The sequence below is a fragment of the Chrysochloris asiatica genome, unplaced genomic scaffold (assembly GCF_000296735.1).
Source record: "Chrysochloris asiatica unplaced genomic scaffold, ChrAsi1.0 scaffold00004, whole genome shotgun sequence".
Lineage (NCBI taxonomy): Eukaryota > Metazoa > Chordata > Mammalia > Afrosoricida > Chrysochloridae > Chrysochloris > Chrysochloris asiatica.
In genome coordinates, this window is record NW_006408522.1 from 22,767,165 (window position 1) to 22,781,497 (window position 14,333).

General features: G+C 41.0%; 1 pseudogene; it reads right to left on the minus strand.

The window, feature by feature from the left end:
- Positions 1-10,796: 10,796 nt before the first annotated feature.
- Positions 10,797-13,620, minus strand: LOC102816779 (annotated as a pseudogene).
- Between the last annotated feature and the right edge of the window lie 713 nt (positions 13,621-14,333).

Sequence of the window (14,333 nt, forward strand, 5' to 3'; positions counted from 1 at the left end):
CATGACCCAGTTTATGTCTAACCTATTAAAAGCAATAGGCTATGAAACAGAATTCTAATCCGTATCACATATTTGAACAGTCCAATTGAGCTACTTGTAAAAATATTTGACCTGCAAGACTTTCTTTTCCCCAAGGGCTTAAGCAAAAAGTAGAGACAAAAACAAAGCCCCCTCCACACTTGGAGAGCATTTTCCCACACACACTTTTAAAAAATCTAGTTCCCAGGAAACCTTCGGAAGGACTTTTCCCAAAAGTCTACCCGATCCAGGACAAGAAAGGGAGATAGGCTCCAGACTGGAAAAGCAGGGACCTTCCCAGAATGAAACCATGGGAACTTTCTCAATATTCAAACAGGCCTTGATCCAAAGTATTGTAGGCAAGATCACCAGATCAGAAATGAATCGAGTAAAAAATAATAATTCCAAAAAGGTGATAGCACTATTGAGGCTGGAGGCTTACTAATCTACTAATGACCTAATAGCACTTAGATCATATAACAATTGACTTCATCAATAGTGCTTACATATTACTAAGAACAAAATGTTCCTCAAAGAGCATTACTGTTCCGGAAAGCCATTTTCATAAGACAGATACTTACACTTCTTCAGAACTGTGAAGAAAGTATTTGCCTTCTTTCTACTTCCCCTCTCTTTGATCACCCCCAGGAAAGGAATGACTCATCTGCCTATTGCCTTACTGAACAAGCACTCATCCACAGGGTGGGTTTGAATCACAGGGTGGGTTTGAACCTATACAGGGTCACTATGGGTTAGAACCAACTCAGCGGCACTTAAAAACAACAGCAACAACATCTGCTTGTTGCTATGAGAAAGAACCCTGGGTGTGAGTCCTTCTCCTTAGACTAGCCTGCCCTCTGGAGGGATGCATACCCTTCTTACACACTTTACTCTCCTTAGAAAGTCTACCATCAGCTGTCGTCGAGTGGATTCCAACTCACGGCAACCCCATGTGTGTCAGAGTAGAGCTGTGCGCCACAAGGTCTTCAATGGTTGGTTTGGGGGGGAAGTAGATTGCCGAGCTTTTCTTCCAAGGTGTCCCTGGGTGAAGTTCAACCTTTCTGGAAGCAGCCAAGGTCATTAATCATTTGCACCACTCAGGCACTTCCCTTAGAAGATGGGGTGGGATGCTAGTATTAGGAAGTGTGATTGAGAGTTCTGACCTGTGGCTTTTCTAGGTCTCAGCCTCAATAAAGAGGACACTGATTCATTCTAGTTCTTTGTTTTTTTTTAATGTTTTATTGTGGATTATGTGATCGTTTACATGGGAGAACATTAGCTTTACATCCATCCTATCTATCGTATCTATATGTTTCATTGCCATGGTTACAATCCCTTCCATACATCATCAACCAGCCAAAGGGTATACCCTGCAAGCCTGCTCCTGGCCGTCAGCACACAGCCCATCTCCCCTTCTGGGTCTAGAGTCCCCAGCCGCTTCATTCATTCTAATTCTTGTCCTGGTGTGGGGCTGTGGGATAAAGCACTGGATCTCAAGGTCTGTTTGAACTACAAAGTCAGCGGTTCAAACCCACCAGTCACTCCTTGTAAACCCTATACAGTGTTTACTATGAGTTGGAACTGACTCAACGGCACTTAACAACAATTCTTGTCTATTTTTGAGTTTCTGAACTCAGGCTAACAGCTGTGATTTATTGGTTTCTTCAAAGCCCATCAATCACAACTTTAAGTAACTTTTGTTGTTGAGTGCCATTGAGTCGGTTCCGTTACAACTGAAAAATTTAAAACTGGTGAGTAATCTAAATAAGTGATTTACTGAAGTCCCTGGGTGGCACAAATGGTCAAGCATTCAACTACAAACCAAAAGGTTGGAGGTTCAAATCCACCCAGAGCTGATCTACTTCCAAAAACTCGTCCACTGAAAAGTTTATGGAGCACAGTTCTACTCTGGCACTATGAGGTTGCTAGGAACTGGAATCTGGTGGCTCAGCAACTAATTTAGCAGGAACTGAATTCACCCTTGAGCAAAGGCTGAATCAAGAAAGGGTGTCACCTCTTCCAAATGAGAATGAAGCTTAGGGGCAGAGATAGGAGGGAAGAAGAGACAGCTTTCCCAGAAGCCTGCAGTGGAGAGACCAGTATCACTTTCAGGTTGCCTCATGAGGGGCAAAAGTCCTGAATGGGGACTCAGAAAATTTGTCTTCAAATTCTAGTTCTTATCAGACGGACAACTTTTACTAGTTGACCTCAGGTTTCTTCTTTTAAAAATAAGCATAACTATTGCTCATATTTGCCCTATAGAGTTACTGTGAGAATCACATTATAGCAAGTATGTGAACATTCACGTCCACTGGGAAGCAATATAGAAATATACAAAGTAGCACGAAGAAATGTGAAGGAAAAGATCTTAAAGATATTTTGGAGTGGAGGTGCTGGATAGTTGCCGTTGGCGTCTCCAGATTTACTCTCTACCCTAACCTGTGTCCTGGAGGTTGAGTTGTATGAACTGGGTCCTAGGGCTCCCTTGCCCTCTGGCTTCTGGTTGCTTTTGTTGTTGTTGTTAGATGCTGTCAAATCAATCCCAACTCATAGCTACCCTATGCACAACACTGCCCAGTCCTGTGCCATCCTCACTATTGTTGTTTGAGCCCATTGCTGCTGCCACTGTGCCAATTCATCTTGATGGCGTCTTCCTCATTTTTGTTGACACTTCACTTTACCAATCATGATGTCTTTCTCCAAGGACTGGTCCCCCCTTTGGATAATATGTCCAAAGTATGACAGACAAACGCATATACATATATAGCTTGTGGTGATGCAACCCATACTGAAGGCTGTAGTCTTTGATCTTCATCAGTGTTTTAAGTTCTCTTCACTTTCAGCAAACCAAGTTGTAACATCTGCATATTGCAGGTTGTTAATGATTCTTCCTTCAATCCTGATGCCACATTCTTCTTCATATATTCCAGTTTTTCAGATTATTTGCTCATCATACAGATTAAATAAATAATGTAAAAGAATACAACCCTGGCACACACCTTTCCTGATTTTAAGTCATTCAGGTCCTCTTATTCTGTTCAAACAACTGCTTTTTGGTCTATGTACAAGTTCCTCATGAACCCAATTAAGTGTTCTGGGAACTCATTCTTCGCAAAATTATCCATATTTTATCATGATCCACACAGTCTAAAGTCTTTGTATAGTCAATAAAGCACAAATAAACATCTTTCTGGTATTCTCTGCTTTCAGACAAAATCCATCCGACATCAGCAATGATATTCCTAGTTCAACATCCTCTTCAGAATCCAGCTTGCGTTTCTGGCAGTTCCTTGTCAATGTACTGTTGCAACCATTTTTTTAATTATCTTCAGAAAAATTTTACTTGTATGTGATAGTAATGATATTGTCTGATAATTCCTGAATTCTGTTGGGTCACCTCTTGTTGGTTTGGAAACAAAGATGAATCTCTTCCAATCATTTGGCCAGGTAGCTGTCTTCCAAATTTCTTGACATAGATGAGTGAGTTTCAATTTGTATTCTATCAATTTGTAGTCCCTGAGCCTAGTTCTTTGCTAATGCCTTCAGTGCACCTCGGACTTCTTCCTTCAATATCATTGGCTTTTGATCATAAGCTTCCTATTGAAATGGTTGAACATTATCACTTTTTTTTTTTTTTTTTGCAGTTGAATCTTTATTTTAAAGTCTGCCAACTTAGTGCTTTCCACCAACTCGGAAAACAGAAACTTTCACAGGCTTCACAACCTTTTGTTTAGGTGCTGCCTTTGTGGGAGCCTTAGCAGCAGCCATTGCTGTCTTTTTAGATGCTTGCTTAGCCTTTTTTGCTTTGTTGGCAGCCCTAATGACCTTTTCTCATTGAGCCTTTCTAACTTCAGTCTTCTGATTTCTCTTGGCCATTCTATCAGCAAGAGATGCACCAGTGATGGCCCTCTGGAATTTGACTGCACGGCATGTTCTTTTCTTTTGAATTTCTTCGGATTGCCCCTTTTTGTGTTTTTTTTGGAGAGGACAGTCCAGTTTATCTGGCGAGGATTCCTCTTGGAAAGGAATGCAGATTCGCATTTTGCATTAAGAAACTGGAAAACCTACCCCTCAGTCCTGGCATAGCGTCTCCCGTGTCTGGGGTATATTTTGTATCCACTTAAACTGCACAGTTCGACCTTCATGGCTGCAGCTGAAGAGAAACAGGGAAGATGACAAAGTTGATCATTTCTTTTTGATACCGTGACTCTCCCATCTTCTTTCAATGCTTTCCACATCGTTCAATATTTTGCCCGTAGAATTCTTCAATATTGCAAATGGAAGCTTGAATGTTCTCTTCAGCTCTTTCAGCTTGAGAAATGCTGAGTGTGTTCTTCCCTTTTGGTTTTCTAACTCCAGGTCTTCATTTCTGGTTGGGTTAACTCAATGGAAAACTGAGCACATTGGAGTGCTATCATGGATTGAATTGTGTTCCCCCAAAATATGTGTCAAATTGACTGGACCATGATTCTTAGCAGTATGGCAGTTATATGTAATGATATAATTTGGCAGTTAAGTGATGATGTAATTATCGTCCATGGTGTGATCTGATGTGATCAGATCATCAGTTTTAAGGGGCTCAAGGTGGGATGCAACACCCTTACTCAGGGTACAACCCTGATCTGATGAAAGGGGAATTTCTATAGGTTATGACCTGCATCCTTTGGTATCTTACAAAAGATAAAAGGAAAGAGAAGCAAGCAGAGAAGGAAAGACCTCCTGCCACCAAGAAAGAAGAACCAGGGGTCCTGTTCTGGGAACTTCCTTAACCAGGGGAATATTGATGCCAAGTCACCTGGAGATATCCCAGCAAGGCTAGGACGACAGATGTTGAAAGGACACAAAGATCCAGAGCTGGCAGAGACAGAGAACCTTCCACTCAAACTGACACTATGAATTCAACCTTATAGACTCCCAAACTGTGAGAAAATCAATTTATGTTTGTTCAAGCTATCCACTTGTGGTATTTCATTTATTGCAGCACTAGATAACTAAGACAAGTGGGGACCAGTAATCTGTGCTTTAGTCAGGGCTTTGAACTGTTTCCAAGAAGTTCATTCATGGCTGACTGCACACATGTCGGATTTTGACCCAAGTAGGTCACAGGCAACAGTATCCTGTTCAAAGAATGCAGCCGACTGCACTGTCTTGAATGTGTGTTGGCTGCCATCTTTGAATGCAGTGTTCCTGCCTGCCCATGAATTAACGGTTTGGAACTGGTTCAAAGCCTTGGTTTTAGCAAGCACTCTACGAGTTCAAGTTTGTTGTAACTTAACTACTCCATTCCCTTTGCTCACAAATAGTAATCCAGGGATAATGCTTGATATCTTGTTGATTTCCCAAAGCTCTGTTAGCTTTATTAATAGTCCTTTAATTATATGCTCTTCAAATTATTCATTTTGAGTGTGCTTTCTCTTTCCTGCAGGACCTGACATATACTAGGGGTTTCTTGGGACTCAAAAATACGACAAGAAACTGCTTTGTATTCTACCTGTGAAAAGGACGGGCCAAGGTCCAAGCTAAAGAAACAGACTGCCAACAGGAAAGCCAAATAAGGAGAATTAGAGATCATTGTGGGCTGCAGACTCCCAGAATCCTTTAAGGAAAAGTTTGCAGTGAGTCTGTGTGTTTCAGGAAACGTCTCCATTTGGTTAACTAAGAAATGATGCAATCTCCTTGTGAGACATATGACTAAAATCTGAGGTTTTTGTGTGGCCGCGGGCTGTAACATTGGTTTCTACCAAGAGCTTCAGTATGAAGAGGGAACACGCTAAAATAAGCAAGAATTCTAAAGAACTCTGAATCAGAGTGTTAAAATGTAGATTATGACTCAGTATAGCTGGGTGGAAATGCAAGTTTTCAGCAAAGGGTTAAACTGGAATGAACAGGTTCCAAGTCCTGAATATAAGTTGCTACTTGCAAAAGGAAGTCACTCACATTTTTTTCCTTTGACTGAAGCCAGAGCTATCCTAAAGTCATCCATTTCCTTTTCATCCAATCTAAAAGTTGTATGAGCCAAGATGTAATATTTGAGCCTATAAATTACAATATTGTCTCTATATACTACATAAAGAATAAGTTCAAAGGGCCATTCTGACTCCAGCATAGAATGCCTAAAACAATGAGAGACTGTTTCCAGGTGTTTATGTCCTTAGGTCCCTTGTCACATAGATCCTACTAGTTTCCAGGGCATAGAGCAGAAATACTCAGCAGAAGCCAGGAAAGGAGCCTACAGTGGAGACTGAGAAGGTTCACTCCAGTCAAGTCACTTCCTTTAGAAATACAAGAAGAAGCCTTGAGTCAAGGTAAGAAAGAGGATTGGACAAACTTAGTCCAAAGGACTAATTTGGGTTTTCCTTTGATCTCAGACCTTTGTTAATTAGGTCCATTGCTTTTGCCTTCCAATTAAGGAACCACTTTTCAAAGTAGTATCTCTTATGCAGTCCTTATGATTTATTTGTTTAACCAGTAAGAGCTGGGCCCTGAAGAATGGTGAGGCAGGCCAAGCTTATCTTTGAATTTGTCCCTTAATCCACTTTATAATATCCCTCCCCTCCCACAGGTACTTGGTAACCTGTTCAGAGTCCACTGGGTGGACTCCAAACAAGTCCACTTAGAGAACTCTCCCGGGTTTTCCTCTTTAACTTTGTCAGAGCACATTCAGAAATTAAAGGAACGGGTTCCTCGCCCTTCAGGCCCTGACTATTGATGATTATTCAGTTAACCCTGGCTTGATGCCAAGTAACCCTCTTGCCCACTAAGGTGGACTGATGTCACAGAAAGAGATCGTGCCACCTGCTAGCAGTGTGCACTTGGGAAAATTATACTGTTGTTGTTAAATGCTTTCAAGTCTGTTCCAACTCATAGCAACCCTGTATAGGGTTTCCAAGGAGCGGCTGGTGAGTTTGAACTACCAACCTAGCGATTCAAACCTGCCTCCCGTTCAGTGCTTATTCTACAGTGTCACACTAGGACTCCAAGAAAGTTAGACAGAATCAAAGATTCTTAGTCTTGAAAGGGATCCAGGCTTGAACATGTTTATAACATCCTCACCAAGGTGTTACCCATCTTCTATTTAATTTTCTATTGAGAGCAGTTTCTACCATTCACTGAGAGCACTGCCTATCTGCCAGGACCTGTGTGAGGTACTTTACATGCATCATCACTCATTCTTAAAGTAACCCAGCAAGGTAGTTAGTACAGGCATACCTCAGTGGTATTGTGGGTTCAGTTCTAGACCACCACAATAAAGCAAACATCACAATAAGGTGAGTCACACAACTTTTTTGGTTTACCAATGCATATAAAGTTATGTTTGCACTATACTGTTGTCTATTAACTGTACAATCATTTGAAATATTGTGAGAATTACTAAAATATGACACAGACATGAAGTGAGCGCATGCTGTTGGAAAAATAGGCTAATAGGCTTGCTCAATACAGGGTTTTGCCATAAAACTTCAATGTGTAGAACAAACAAACAAAAACCCCCACAGTACCTGTGAAGCGTAATAAAGCGGAGCCCAATAAAATGAGGTATGCCTATAGTAACCCCATTCTACAAACGTAGAAATCGAGACTTAGAGACAGAGATACTATAATTAGTCTGAGTAAGTTATCAGAGCCAAAGTTTATACCCAATTACATTTGGCCCCCAGTTCTGTGCCTGTTCCACTATACTGTGTGATTTTCTGAGACACCCATTCTAACCCTATAATTAAAATGTTCTTTATGATGAGCTGAGTTCTGTCTTCCTCTAATTCCCACCCACCATCACCTCCAAGTTCCAGCCCTCTGGGCATAACAAACCAATTCTGCTTCCTTTTCTACGTGCCACTACTTAAATATTTACGGCTGCAAACAACTTTTGATTTTTCTCAACCTTCCTCCTTTGAAGGTTTCAAGTCCCTTCACTATCCTGGTGATGTCCCTTGAGTTTATCTGTGTCTCCCTCTCTATCTTTTTAAACTAGAGTTAATATACATACAGAAAATTGCACAAATTATAATTATATAGCATGTAATTAATTTTACAAAGTGAACACTCCTTGATCCAAAAGCATAAACAATACCAGAACTTTAGATGCCCATGCTACCTTACAGTCTGTACTTTCCCCAAAGGTATCCCCTATGCTGATTATACAAAAGGAAGCTCCCAGCATGCGATGTACCCTTTTGTGTCCTGCTTCTTTTACTCACCACTGTTGAGAGACACCCATGACATATTGTAGGTAGCTACCATTGTTTCCCAAGGAGTTCTGGTAGCATAGTGGTTATAAATCAGGCTATGAACCACAAGGTCAGCAGTTCGAAACTACCAGCTGTTCCACGGGAGAAAGATGAGGCTTTCTGCTCCCGTAAAGACTTACAGCCTCGGAAACCCTGTGCAGGGTCGCTATGAGTCGTAATCAAGTCCACAGTACTTAACAACAACAACATTGGTTCCCGCCACCCATCTCAGTTTGTTGTAGTATGGTGGTTTATGTGTTGCTGGGATGCTGGTAGTTAAGCCAGCAGTATTGGAAACACCAGCAGAGTCACACATCGTAGACAAGTTTCAGTAGCGCTTCCAGAATAAGGCAGAGGTAAGAAGAAGAGGCCTTGGTGATCTACTTTTGAAAATTGTTGTTGTTGTTGTTGTTAAGTGCCATCGAGTCAGTTCCGACCCATACCAACAACAAGAACTTTGAAAATTAGCCAATGAAAACCTTATTGTGTTCACAAGAAAGCACTCCAACTCATGTACTTTTTGGCCCCATCATCAGGAGGGATCAGTCTCTGGAAGAGGACTTCCTGTTTGGTGAACTAGAGGGGCAATGAGGGAGAAGGAGAGCCTGGGGGTGATAGGCAGGCAGCCATAATACCTCCAACAATGGACTCAAGCATGCTGGTGAGTGTGAACATAACATGGCATTACTGTACATAAGGCTGCCGTAAGTCAGGGTCGGCTCAATGACAGCTGAACATCTAAGTTGCTTCATTCACATTACTTTTTGTGTGGTTTTTAATGTGTGTTGCCTGAAACGGGACTTACTGTTCTTGGGGGGTATGGGGTGACCTGGCTCTTTGTACAACCCCTTCTTCCTTCACTGCTCTCCCACATTCCTTTTAATTAGCCTCTGTCTCTGGCAAGCCGGTAGGCAGAATGCTCCTTGTGTATTATTCATCTTTGCTTCCCCAGCACCTAGCTCAGAGTAGAAAGTCAGCGAACAATATTTGTTCATCGACATGAGAATGAAAGTATACCAACTCAATAATGTTTAGCTCTATGAGCCTCAGTGTCCTCATTCTTGAAATAAGGGGCTTGGACTATCAAGTTCTGAAGTCTTGTTGTTGTTGATAAGCGCCACGGAGTTGATTCCAAGTCACCACGACCTTGTATAAGGTTTCCAAGGAGCGGCTAGTGAGCTTGAACTGCCGACCTTGAGATTCAAACTGACCTTGCAGTTCAGCGCATTAACCCACAAAGCCACACCAGGACTACCTACCTTAACATCTCTGATTTTATGAAAGACATGCACTTACCACGTTCTTTCAAGCCTTTACTAACAAAACAAGAATATTAAAATAAAATTTTAAATGCACTGTACGTGTTCCAGTTTATGTCATTTCATCTTACCTCTTGGTGACCTTGTGAAGTAATATGAGAATTCAAGGCTCTGTAGGAGAGATACTTCTAGAAGAGGAGAAAGACTTGAGGAGTGAGCCATTAAGGCCTTCTCCATCAGGAGGAAAGTTAGGACTTCCTGAATTGATGCCAGGCTTGAGCATGTGGGATGCAGTGTGGGGAAACGGTAATTCCCAGATCAGCCACTAGGTGGCTACTTAACTGCATTCAAAAGGACTTACACCCCCAAAACAGACCCACTACCATCAAACTAATTCTGACACATAGCGACCCCCTAAGGTAGAGCAGAACTGCCATAGGGTTTCCTAGGTTGCAACAGGAGGAGATTGCCACAAAGAGTAGCTGGTGGCTTCATATTGCGGTCCTTCTGGTTAGCAACTGAGTGTTTAACCACTGTACCATTCAGAAGAAACAGAAAGGAAAAACAACTTGACCCAGAGCCAGAATCACCCTAGAGTGGCAGTAAACCAAATTAGCTTTGTTCTAGGAGCCTTGTTTGATGTAATGTGGTTAGAAGACCCTGGGTGTTCTGGAGTATGCTGTGACTGGTATGAGACTTAAAATGCTACTCTTCCTGCTCCTGGATAAGTTAAAATAATTCATAATATTTTATCCTTTATCTTGTGACTTCTTGATCTTATTCTCTTCTCCCATCCTCCTCCATCATCCATCAGAATTTATGGGAGAGGCACAAAGCCAAATTTCTGATAGGTCCATGACTGAAACACACTGACTTAAAATGTCTCAAGAGACAGTATGTTTACAGGCAGATCAGTAACTTTCCAGTTGGTATTTTTATAGGAAACTGAACTTTCTGTTTTATGAAAGGAACGCTCTTGGCATATATTTCAAGAACATTTGGAAATGGCTATATAAGATCAAATAGAGATTCATGCAAACTAGCTCTCCTTGACAACCGTAGCTAACACAGTAGTGTATATGCCTCCAGATATTTTTCCTAAATACAAGGATAAGTCAAAAAGTATTTCTACAAAATCATAGAAACTTTTATTAAACAAAATACCAAACTGTGAAGTTGTTGTTTATCAACATATCCTCCAACTAGGTAGTATTTCCATCTCTCTAATCCCTCCACAAAGAATTCTGTGTTCTTTGATTTATGCCTTAGAGTTTTGACATCCTTGGGGGATTCAAATCGTGTTCATTTTCAGTGTTTCTTTAATCTGGGGAACAAAAAGAAGTCTGAAGGGACAAAATAAAAACTCTAGGGTGGATGGGTAAGGTTTCCCAACAAAATTCTCCTAGGTCAGCCCTTGCTACCTTTGAAGAATGAGCAGGTGTATTGTCATGTTAGAAAATCCTTCCTCAGCACAACTTTCTTGGCCTAGTTCTCACCCAAACTACTTCCTAATAGCCCTCCTGATTGTCCGGTGTCTGAGAAAATGCCAAAGAACAGCCACCATAACCTCCTGAACTGACCTCTCTGCATTACAATTATTTGACCCAGCAGAACCCCTAGAAAGCAACTGTTTTGATTAGATCTATATTTTTCTCTTTGAAGGTACACTAATGAGACTACAACATGTGTCTTATGGGAAGACAGAGTCATGGTAGCATAGTGGGTTAGAAGTTGGACTGTGAACCACAAGATCAGCAGTTCGAATCTACCAGCAGCTCTGCAGGAGAAAGATAAGACTTCCGGCTTCTGTGAAACTTGAGAACACTATACTGGGTCTCTGTGAGTCAGAGCCAACTCATCACTTAATCATCACCATCATTATTGGGAGAACTTGTCTGCAGCCATCCACTGGTCACAGAGACATGTCTAAGAACACTTATTTTGGAATAAATCTATGCATGTATGAGCTGGAACCCAAGGAGCCATACTTTTGACTTATCCTTGTATAGATTGGCACATGTTTCTTCTTTATAAAAATAAAAAAGGAACATTTTCAAATGATCTTTAAAACTTTATCATAAAAAGGATTGCTAATTATTTAAACTGTAACACCTAACTAGTAACTTTACAGTACTATCCTCATGGAAATTCTGATTCTCCTCTTATGTTTCTTCTTGCTGCTTGTAATGCCTGGATGAAATAAAAGCAGACCAGAAAATCAGAGACTACTAAATTAATTAACTGATTTTTCAAAAGATGTTTTGGAGACCACAGAGGACAGTTTCAACCTGTAGGATTTCATAAGGATAGAATGAAATAAAGACAGTGGAAGCACTTTAAAAAAAATACAAAGGGATGCCACGCCAGTGTAAATGAGTGTAACAGCTGATTTGATTTTAAGTGGAAACCAAGAAGTGCTGAAATAATGGCATTTTGGAGTCCTGGTGTGGCTCTGTGGGTTAATGCAAGGGACTGCAAAGTCAGTTTGAACTGCATGGTCAGTGGTTCAAGTTCACCAGCTGTCCTAGGAAATCCTATACAGAGTAGCTATGGGTCAGAGCCAACTGAAAGGCACAACAGACTCGAAACAACAACAACAACAAGGGTTTACCAAATGCCTGGGGTCATTTAGCTAAGGAAAGAGCTTGGAGCTAAGAGCATCATTTCTTAAGTCGATTAAACAGTCTTTACATAATTGACATATGTATTTTGGATACTATTATTGTTGTTGTTAAGTGCCGTCTAGTCAGTTCCGACCCATGGCGAACCTGTATAGGGTTTCCAAGGAGCAGCTGGTGAGCTTGAACTGCCAACCTTGCAGTTCAAATGGCTTTGCAGTCTGGTGCATTAACCCACAGCGCCACACTAGGACTCCTATTTGTTGTTATTGTTATGTGCCATGGAATCGGTTCCAACTCATAGCGACCCTGTACAGGGCTTCCGAGGCTGTAACTCTTTATGGGAGCAGAAAGCCTCATCTTTCTCCCACGGAACAGCTGATAGTTTCAAACTGCTGACTTTGAGGTTCTCAGCCTGATTCGTAACCACTACACTACCAGAGCGTAGCGTATGGTAACTGTTAATACATTTTAGTAATCCAGCAATGGGAGAATGCATTTTTACAGTTATCCAGGGATTCAACAAATATCAGAGAGCATAAATCAGAATGAAGTTTTAAAAGTGGCTGGTCTGACAAGACAGAGCCAGTGTAATGTGGATTTTCTATTAGCTTGACTATAAAGTTGGCTATTCACTTACCATTTAATTAGAATGTCTTGTAATGGAGCCATAGAGCACATGCTGTACCTGATGAGCAGTAATCAGGGTACTTTAAAAGTCTGGTTATAATTGAGAAAGGACTAGACAACTTTATTCTATCAGACTTTTAGAGATGGCATGGAAGCCACATAGAATTGTGTCTGAAGAGGTGAGTCTGAATCCTAGGTCTACCATTTATAAACTGTGTGGCTTTGGACATATTTTTGAATTTTCAAGAGTCTCAGTTTCTTGATTCCATATAATGAAGGTAAAAGTGTCTCACTTTACAGCATTGCAAGAAATACATAGACCATGTACATAACAGAATATTGGAAACTTGAGCAATGCACAAAGATAAGTTACAATTAGCCAAGTGCAACCATCCCTCTCTTTTTTTTGTTGTTGCGCTTTTATGGTTTTATTTAGCACCAATAAAACTCGAAAACCGACTGTCTGTTCATTTTCTTCCCTGCGCAGCCTGGCACTGGGATTGGTGACTCTGATGGCCAGCTGGCCTGCTCTTTCCGCGACAGCTTTGCGGTTTTTTGAGAAGACGTCGTGAGCAGTCTCTGCACAGTAAGATCTGTTGCACATCAGCAGCACCTCCAGCTCTTTGACGTTGTGGACCAGGAACATTCGGAAGTCACTGGGCAGCATGCTTACTGTTTCCTTGTTGCTCCCATAACCAATGTTGGGCATTTAAGACCCTTAAGTCTCCTCCTCACCCTGTTGTCAATGCCTCTGGGCTTGCGCCAGTTACGCTTAATTTTGATGTAATGATCTGAACCGTGCTGGAAGAAATTCTTGGCCCTCTTTTTGATGATCTTGGGCTTCACCAGAGGCCTGAGGGCAGTCATGAGATGGCTGGCTGCCTCCTCCGTAGGCAGCACAGAAGAAGAGAGCGCAACCATCTCTTTTTATAGAGGAGGAAGTCAACCAGAGGAGCTAAATCTTGTACAAGTCAAGGACCCATGGTGGCAACGATAGATGAAGACCAGATCTCCAAGACCTCTTTTCTTTTTCTGTCATTCAGTACTGCTTTTTTGTTTTGCGGTGTGTTTTTTTTCTCCACCTTTTACAAAAACTGAGATCTCTAGCCATGACTCATTGATAGACAATTTATTACTGTCCCATAATAGAAGGTCATTAAATTTTAACATTTTAAGTCATTAGAAGCAAAGTTTAATTAACGTGTGTAGATGTATTACTGAATCTTCTAGCTAAAATTATAGTTAAGGAGCAAGGTTTTGTTTTTATTTTTGTGTTTTAGAGTGTATATGTGTTGGGTTTTATATGTGGGTTTTAAGGAAGAATTATTTTCTTTTGCTTTGTTTTTTTTTACATGTTAATGCTTGGCTAAAACTTCTACTGCTTTTACAATACACTCACATCAAATAATCTAAACCATAAATCCAATTACTGAGAAGAACCTACAAATTCAAATCTAGTACAAAAGCCAAAATCTCCCTTGCATTTTCTCAGTCTTCTTAAGATAAGTTTTTTACTCTGCTCTGGTAGCGTAGTGGTTATGAGTCAGGCTGCTAACCTCAAGGTCAGCAGTTTGAAACTA